This window comes from Talpa occidentalis, unplaced genomic scaffold (assembly GCF_014898055.3).
Source record: "Talpa occidentalis isolate TD23 unplaced genomic scaffold, MPIMG_talOcc4v2.1 talOcc4.3, whole genome shotgun sequence".
Taxonomy (NCBI): domain Eukaryota; kingdom Metazoa; phylum Chordata; class Mammalia; order Eulipotyphla; family Talpidae; genus Talpa; species Talpa occidentalis.
In genome coordinates, this window is record NW_023603184.1 from 120,928,753 (window position 1) to 120,937,556 (window position 8,804).

At 40.8% G+C, this 8,804-nt stretch overlaps 1 long non-coding RNA gene across 1 annotated transcript; it reads left to right on the forward strand.

The window, feature by feature from the left end:
• Positions 1-4,624: 4,624 nt before the first annotated feature.
• Positions 4,625-7,485, forward strand: LOC119256068 (uncharacterized). The gene is made up of 4 exons (XR_005127621.2): positions 4,625-4,763; positions 5,571-5,642; positions 6,292-6,340; positions 7,350-7,485. It is a non-coding gene; the product is annotated as an uncharacterized LOC119256068 (long non-coding RNA).
• The last annotated feature ends 1,319 nt before the right edge of the window (positions 7,486-8,804 follow it).

Here is an 8,804-nt window from a genome sequence, read left to right on the forward strand (position 1 = left end):
CAGACTATACCGAGCCAGGCACCTAGAAACGACGTGTGACATAAGTCTCTTTTCCTTGGAAGCCTCCTCGTGTTTTGGTAAAAATTTCGGATTCCAAGTCAGAAATAAAAAAATGCACCTCCAACGTCCCATGCCTTATTTCTTCTGAAAAGTGACCCTATTTCCTGTTAATTCGGGATCGTCCTTAATGGATTCCAGGCTATTATATTCCAAACGTTTTCCTAATTTTGTATATTCTACAAAAACAACCAACTACCTTGGTTATTAAAAACCAAATGTTTCTTTCCTCTTTCATCAATAATTATTTCCCAAGAAAAAAACCCATATTATACGGAATAATCATGGGAGTAAAAAATTACCAAATTTTTATTCCTAAATCATTTCGTTGGGGGAGTAAAAAGCTATTCTAGACACCTGAAAACACACTAATTCACCACGGCTAGGGATGATGGGCCTCTCCGTTTCACTGAACTAGATTTAGAACTGCCGAAAAATGAACTAGATTTAGAACTGCCGAAAAGCGGATGCCGATTTCAGTGGTTTTTTTGACCGACCTATACACAAACTGTGCCGACGACAGTTCCGAAAAAACCAGCGAAGCTTTACTCCCACTCCCGTTTCCCGGATCAAAAATCCTTCTTAGCAAGTTGTTTGAACAAGGCCCTCTGGTCAGAGAAGGCAGCAACTCTGAAGCAGCAGCACCTAAACACCGAACAAAGCGCCTTCGGGGGTGCATGGGTAGGACGCCATTACGCGGGGCAGTGGCCTGCGCCGCCGATGCCGGAGACGACCCAGGCCCCGAAGCGCGGGCTCGGCTCCCCCAAGGAAGCCACAGAAAGAGACAGAAATCTAGAGACAGACTCTCAACAAGCTAAGCCAGCGGAGAAGACACGGAAATAGCGAGAGCCCGCTTACCTTCGTGAGTCTTGGCGATCTTCGCCATTTTGTCCACTCGAACACACAGACGGAACTGGCGCTCCCAAGAACTTCCGCTCGTCGCCGCCGCCACGGAGAAAAATAGCTGGGCTGTTCTCTGAGCATGCGCCAACCGGGAACGCGCGCCGTTGGGTGACACGTGACAGAACAGCCACCTAGAGGGAACAGAGAGGTGCATTGTGGGTTGGGGGAGGAGCCGAAATGGACCCGGAGGCGGTATTCTTGATGAGCCTTTAAAGAACTGGGTGAGCCTTAGTGTCTTTAAAGGGATTAACTTTGTCCGGGAGGAAAGTGGATTCCACCAGGGTAATTAAAACAGTCACTCTAAGAAACACTTTGGTTTCAGGACCCGAGGACACCTCAAGCCTTCAGTCTCCTTCCTCTAAATTCACCTGAAGGCGTCTTGGGGCCAGAGAAAAGCTTTCCTTACTCTGCCTCAGCTGTTGCAGTGCTTAGTTATGGAAACAGTCATAACAGTCCCATCCTTCCCGCTGTAACTCAAGGTTATTTTCTTTTTTAATAATTAGTTGTCATTTAGGCAGGATTTTCGTTTGCAACATATATTCTCGAGCAATATTGACCTTCATAAACACCCCAGTAAGGTGGACAAGCAGTAAGGTGGGCAAGTTCTTTGCTGATCCCATTAAAGAAATGAGAAAAACTAGGGAAGAAATGAGAAAAACACAGACGCGCGCGCGCGCGCGTGTGTGTGTGTGTGTATGTATGTAAGTGTATGCAAGATCACAGTTATTAAGTTACACAGTAGGAATTTTGCACCCTTTTAAAAAGTCTTTTACCTTCTTAGATTCTTAGAAAACCATTGATCTGCAGCCTTAACACTGATGAAATGCTTCTCAAGTCAAAAGGCCAGAAAATGGTGGTCTGTTACCTATGCAACAATTTTACTAGCATAACCTTGTACTGTCACACCGGCTTTAGACTTTAGTTAAAAAATAAAGGAACTTTTAAAAAGAAATTGGCACAGGAAGTAGCCTAGGAAAACAGGCAGGAATCAAGGTTAGAGCCATCACAAAGAAAAGAGTTTACCTGGCTGTGTGATATAACACAATCACAGGGACAGAGAAGCACCTGCACTTTGGACCCTCCTAGGCCTTGTCCCAAATGTACCTCTTCATCTGGCTGTTCATCTGCATCCTCTATTACATCCTTTAATAAACTGGAAAACTGAGTATTTCCCTGAGTCTGGTGTACTGCTCTAGTAAAAAAATCAAACCTGAGGAGGTGTTGTTGAAACTGCCAATGTACAGCACACTGAATAGAAATTGTAGGTAACCTATAGACCTCACTACTTCTGAATGACAGCTGAAGATAAATGGGAGAAATCTTGTATGACTGAGCCCTTACCTATGTGTGGGATTTGATGCTATCTCTGTTAGACAGTGTTAGAATTGAAGTAAATTGTAGAAAGCCCAGCTGGTTTTGCAGAGGATAGCTTGGTGAGAGAAAAACTTCCAGATAGTCAGTGACCAGAAGTAAAGTGTCTTATGTGAGAAGAAAGTGAGATTCACAGATGGAGAATTGAGTTTTCCCAATTCACTATGGGTTGCCATTTCACTCTGTTGACAATGTCCTCTGCTGTACAAGTTTTCAATTTTGGTGAAGTTCAGTTTATTTTTTCCTCTTGTTGCCTGTACACTTGGCATCATAATCAAAGAAATCATTGCCAAATCCTTTGCTGTGAATAACTTAGTGGGGTTTTTTTTTTTTTTTAAGATTCTTATTTATTTCATTTATTTTGCATAGAAGAACTGGGGTATAGGCCAGAGGAGGGGAGGGTGAGGATTCACCAGAGACAGAGTGGGGAGCAGAACAGGCAGAACCACTGAAATACAATGCAAAGGGGAGCAACGGGGGAAACAGGAGAGGTCTGAGGCATGGCTGCACCAGCAATACCGCAGTAATAAAGAAACGGGACTCAATCGTGGAGCAGGCTATAGGATGCAGGATGTTGCTTGAGAACAAGATCCTGGCCTTTTTATTGACAGAGAACAGTGGGTCAAATTGAACATTGGATTTTGGTTTTAGGGAGAGTGAGTCCAGTGATATATACCCAATTCCCACTCATGGCTCCAATCTTATTAACAAGGTATTCCACTGACCAGTCACTGGCCCTCAGGGCGTTCCCAGTCATACCTCAGGATGTATACCTATTGCCCCAGGACGAACAAGCATCCTGCTCTTGCCTAAATTGAAAGGAGCCTCACAGTCTACACCCATAGGGCTCCAGGTGGGTTAGCTCCCTGGTCAGGGGTTGAACTCAGGTATTGATCTCAGGCCTTTGGGTGGGCCTCCACAGTGCTAAAGCTGAGACTTGACCCCAAGGCCACTAGGGAGGCCCCAGTAACTTAGTTTTGATTCTGGAAAATTTATATACAGGAGCCTTACTGGTGGCCTGGGGGTTAAGTCTCAGTACTATCACCACTTTGGCCTAAATTCAATTCCCAGCCAGGAAGCTATGGCACAGCAGACCTCTTCTGTCTTGCCTGCTGCTCCCCTCAGCAGTGTATTTCAGTAGATCCGCCTGTTCTGCTCCCCACTCCTGTCTCTGGTGAATCCTCTCACCCACCCACCCCCCTGTGCTTCTGGCCTACACCCCAGTTCTTCTGTGCAGAAATAAAAAAATATTTTTAAAATAATTCATATACAAATTGTTCAAGTAGCATCATAAAAAGATATAAATGAAAAGTGAAAGCTTTTCCTTACCTGTCTTATTCCCCAAAGATTAAGAGTTTCGAATATTCATTAAATAATATTATGTATATACAAGCATTCAGTACATATACTAATTTTTATACCCGAGATGTTTAAAAGGGAAGCCTGTTTAAGAAGGTAGGTGATAGAAAAACTACATACTGTATAAAATTAGAAATTATTCCAAGAAGGAAGGAAAGAGTTCAAGCATGAAGATACTAACATGAATAAATGAGAAGCTTCCTAGTAAAATCAGACTTTAATAAAAGGGGAAAAGAAAGGAAACCTCCCAAAGGAAACCTACATAAAAAAATTAATCAGGGGCCTCCCTGGTGGTACAAGGGGTTAAGACGCAACCTATGAAGCAGTCCGTAGCCACTGCAGCACGAGTCGGATCCCTGGCTGGCACAAGGATGGCACAGCAGACCTCTCCTGACTCACCCGCTGCTCCCCTCGGCAGTGTATTTCAGTCAATCCTCGTGTTCTGTTCCCCACTCTGTCTCTGGTGAATCCTCTCAACCGCCCCTTACCCCCCACCCACACCTCTGGCCTATCCCCCACTTCTTGCATGCATAAATAAAGAAAATCTTTAAAAAATAAATAAAAATAAAGAAAGAAAATAAAAAATAAAGAAAATAAAGAAAATCTTTAAAAAAAAATTAATCAGGAGTTTTTGGCACACTCAGGGGCCTCAAGCCCCTCCCCACATATCTTGCCCTATGCCTCGCTTCCATTTGGCTGTCCCAAATTACATGCTTTTATAACAAACTAATCTAAGGATATACTGAATAAAGATGCTGGAGAATGTGAACTATGCCTTTGAAGAATTGCAGCAGGAAGATACTAGAGCACAACTGCCTTGTCTATATATATATCGTAAAGGCTGCATTGAAGTAATAGATCTTTTTCCTGAAGCACCCTTTAAACATCAGATTCCTATTTTATAGGTGTTGTCCTTTCAAGATGTCTGAAAACCAAGAGGATATAAATTCTATGTCTGAAAAAACAAAATGAAGGCAGATGATTACCACAGAACTCAGTGTACCAAACATGCATATAAATGACTCACAGGGATTCTGAAAACACTGCACATCCCTCAACAGTCATCTACATAGGTAATACTGATAAACATTTTATATTTAGACACCAAAGTTAACTGATTTTAAAAGTTTGTTTATTATGTGGTTCTGGGTGTCTATGTGCCACAGTATGTGGCAGGCAGTAGCAAGAGAGGAATTTAAGGATTAAATAAAAGGCTGGTTATATAACCAAGAAAGAATCCATTTTCTTGAGCAGTAATGAATGACCTAATATAAGAATTTCTGGATCTGGAAAGCTGTGAAGAGTCCTTATCTATGTTGTCATCCTTTGTGGCCCCACCTATGATGTGGATTAGTTTCTTTTCTATTTGAATCACTTCTCAATGTTTTAGTTTTGAATCAACTCTCAATATTTTAGTTTTGGCTTGCTCTGCACTGTTTCTTAAAAATAGTTCTAGGGCCTCCCTGGTGGTGCAAGGGGTTAAGTTTCAGCACAATGAAGCTGTGGGCAGCCACTGCAGGAAGAGTTCTATCCCTGGCCAGGGAGCTAACCCACATGATGCAGCAGACCTCTCCTGTTTCGCCTACTGCTCCCCACAGCAGTGTATTTCAGTAGATCTGCCTGTTCTGTTCCCCACTCTGTCTCTGATGAAAACTGTCCCCTTCTCCCCCCACCACACACACCCTCTGGCCTACACCCCCGTTCTTGGATGCATAAATAAAATAAATCTTTAAAAAGTTCTAATATTTAGTATTATAAGGTTGCTGCTATGTCTTTCAAGAAGTCACACAGTATAAAAGCATTCTGACTCAAAGTCAGGAGACATGCATTTACTTGCTGGCTGTTTTGCTTACTAACTACCCCTAATCCTGTATCCTAAGGTCTCAGTAAAAATGAGATGAAGGATTCCATCACAAAGGCCTCATTGCACCATCTCAGATGTACCAATACAGGTTGGTGTTGCTTTATCCCCAGAGAAGTGCTTCCTAGTTATATGGGGTTTCGGAGTAGAATGTATGTTTCCTCTACGCTGTTTAGTTCTAGCACACTAGCACAACTAACAGCGCCCTCCCCTTAGACACCTGGGTTTCGGAACCCCTCCATCAAGTTTCTAAGTTCTAATTACCCCAACTTCTTCCTTGTTTCTCCAGTTCTAAGGGTTGTGCAGAAAAGGCTCAGGCCTGTTTGCTATCCCTTGAAAGACAAGCTTGTAAGGTTGGCCCTTTGGCTGGCACTTGGAAACTGGATTTCAGAGGCTTCCCAATATTTCCAGAACTGATAAAACTGTCTCAGGATGACTAAACTGTGAAAGCAATATGGTTTATACTGAATACCAGCTTTCCTTGAGAAGTCTGGAATTGAGTATGTACTATATGATCAGTACAGGGTGCCTATATGATCAGTCCCAGTAAAAAACCCTTGGCACTGAGTCTTTTGTGAGTTTCTGTGGTTGTCAATAGTTATTTCACACATCCGAACTTGTTGCAGAAGAATTAATCACATCCTGTGTGATTCTACAACTTTACTAGGCAAGACCCTTGGAAGTTTGTACCTGGTTTCCCCCAGACATCTTACATGCTCCTTTTTCCTTTGCTGATGTAGCTTTGCATCCTCTCACAGCTGTAAATCTAGTAGTGAATACAATTGCATGGTAAGTCTTGTGAGTATTTTTGGCAAATCATAGAACTTAAGGGGTCTTGGGGATACAGGATGGTAACTGCTTCCTGTACTTACTAATGCTTTCTTACCTCACCATCCACTTTTTGTCACCTTAGTTCTCCAATTTTTAAAAAAACTATTCTAAAATTTTCTGTTCAGAATAACAGATATTTAAAATAGCAATAAATTCCTGACTGGTTCCTAATTGACGTAGCCTGTTGGTAAAGGCAAACTGTCTAGTTAATCCTCTTTGATGAACTAATTTTTATCAAAACTAACACCTGTAATAGCACTAATCTCTTATAACTCAGTTACTGATTCAGTCAAAGAAGGTGTTCTTTCGACCAAATACTTTATAAAGGCAATCCTTGCATGAAATCATTAATTTTGGGATAATTATCCTATTGATAAAAAAAGTGCCAGTAATGAAATTATGTTAACTTTAAAATTGTCCTCTATTTCAGAAAAAAATTGTAACAGGTTTAGGCAAAGTCTTGTTTGGTAGTTAAAATTCATTCTATATTTGCTTTGTCTTGAGATTTGATTAAGAACAGCGTTAATAACAAAAATCATAGTCATCTCTATTTACCTGAATCCTTTCTGGTTGTTTAGTTTATACACAGGGTTCTGAAGAGTGAACAAAATATCAAACAAATGTGATTCTAAATGAATCAATCAAAAGATTTCAAACATCCACAAAGTTGATTTTAATACTATTATGAACTCCATGAACTCATCATCCAGTTCAAATATCAACAAATGATCTATTGTTTCATCTACTCCACTCTCCCACATCCACTGGATTATTTTTAAAGCAGATCATGTCATATATCATATATCATATATACTTGACTCTCCAAGAGGTATTCATTTAAACAACATAAGTACATCTAAAAAACATTAATTCCTTAAAAACATCTAACAGCCAGTTGTCAAATTACCCAGTTTTTTATAAATATATGTATATGTATATATGTATATATATTTAAAATTAAATCCAGGCCTCCCTGGTGGTACAAGGGGTTAAGACGCAACCTATGAAGCTGTCCGCAGCCTCTGCAGCACGAGTTCCATCCCTGACCAGGGAGCAACCCACATGGCGCAGCAGACCTCTCCTGACTCACCCGCTGCTCCCTCAGCAGTGTACTTCAATTTGCCTGTTCTGTTCCCCACTCTGTCTCTGGTGAATCCACTAACTGCCATACCTCTGGCCTGTACCCCAGCTCTTGTATGCATGAATAAATAAATCTTTTAAAAAATAAAATAAAAAATAAATCCAAATAATGCCTCTTAATCTTTAAAATCTGCAACAACCTCCCACCCCCTTTCTCCTCAAGTAAAACATGTTTTACTTCACATTTATTTGTTGGAGAAATTGGCTTATTTCCATAGTCTGTATTTGGCAGATTGTATTCCTTTGGTGTCATTTAGCATGTTATTCTCTCCTCTGTGTAAAATGACATATATAAAAGCTTGACCAGATTCAGATTCAATTATTCTGACAATACTTAAAATATATCTCAAATAGGGCCTCCCCGGTGGCACAGCGGTTGAGCGCTGGGTTGCGAAGCTGCCCGCGGCCTCTGCAGCGCCAGTTCGATCCCCCGCTGCTCCCCGGCCACCAGAGGAGGGTCCCGCATGGCGCGCAGACCTCTCCTGCCGCCCGCTGCTCCCCTCAGCAGTGTCCTTCGGTCCTTCTGCCTGCTCTGCTCCCCGCTCTGGCTCTGGTGAATTCTCTCACCCTCCCGCGCTTCTGCCTGTACCCAGTGCTTGTATAAATAAATAAATAAATAAATCTTAAAAAAAAAAAAAAAGCAAACATTTGCTATATTTAAAAAAAAAAAAAATATATCTCAAATATATTTTTGATGGCATAATTGGTTTGGACACTAAAATACTGCTTCCAACATGAATCTGCTGTTTTAATTTACTATCAACCTTTGCATATCGTATAGACAGACCTTTTAATCCCCAATTTATGGAAGCACTGTGATCTACTACAACTGAGCCAGAGCTTAGTATCACCTTTAAGTTTACAATATATCCTTCTTTCCTTTGCTGGGAAATCAAATGAGTATCATACACTGTCATCTATTGCAAAGATTCCTTTATTTGCCTTAAAAAAAATTTTATTGGGAAACTATTTCAATGGGTTACCCAATTCAGTCGGTATTTTCAAGTGTCTGAAATGAGAAAGTATTTGGTAAATTTAATAATTAAAAATAGGCCTCAAATTAAGTACATAGGTACATCATTATTGTACTGAAAAATATGTTTAACAGATGTTCTAGTTAATAATACCTTAGTAGAAAGTGGCAGTGCCAACATTTTATAGGCACTTGGTAACCACTGTGGTTTATGAACAAAGCAATAATATAATGAATGGGTATTTTAATGGAAAATATAACTGTAATGTCTAAAATTTGAGACAAGAAGAGCAATGTGTATTTGAAGAT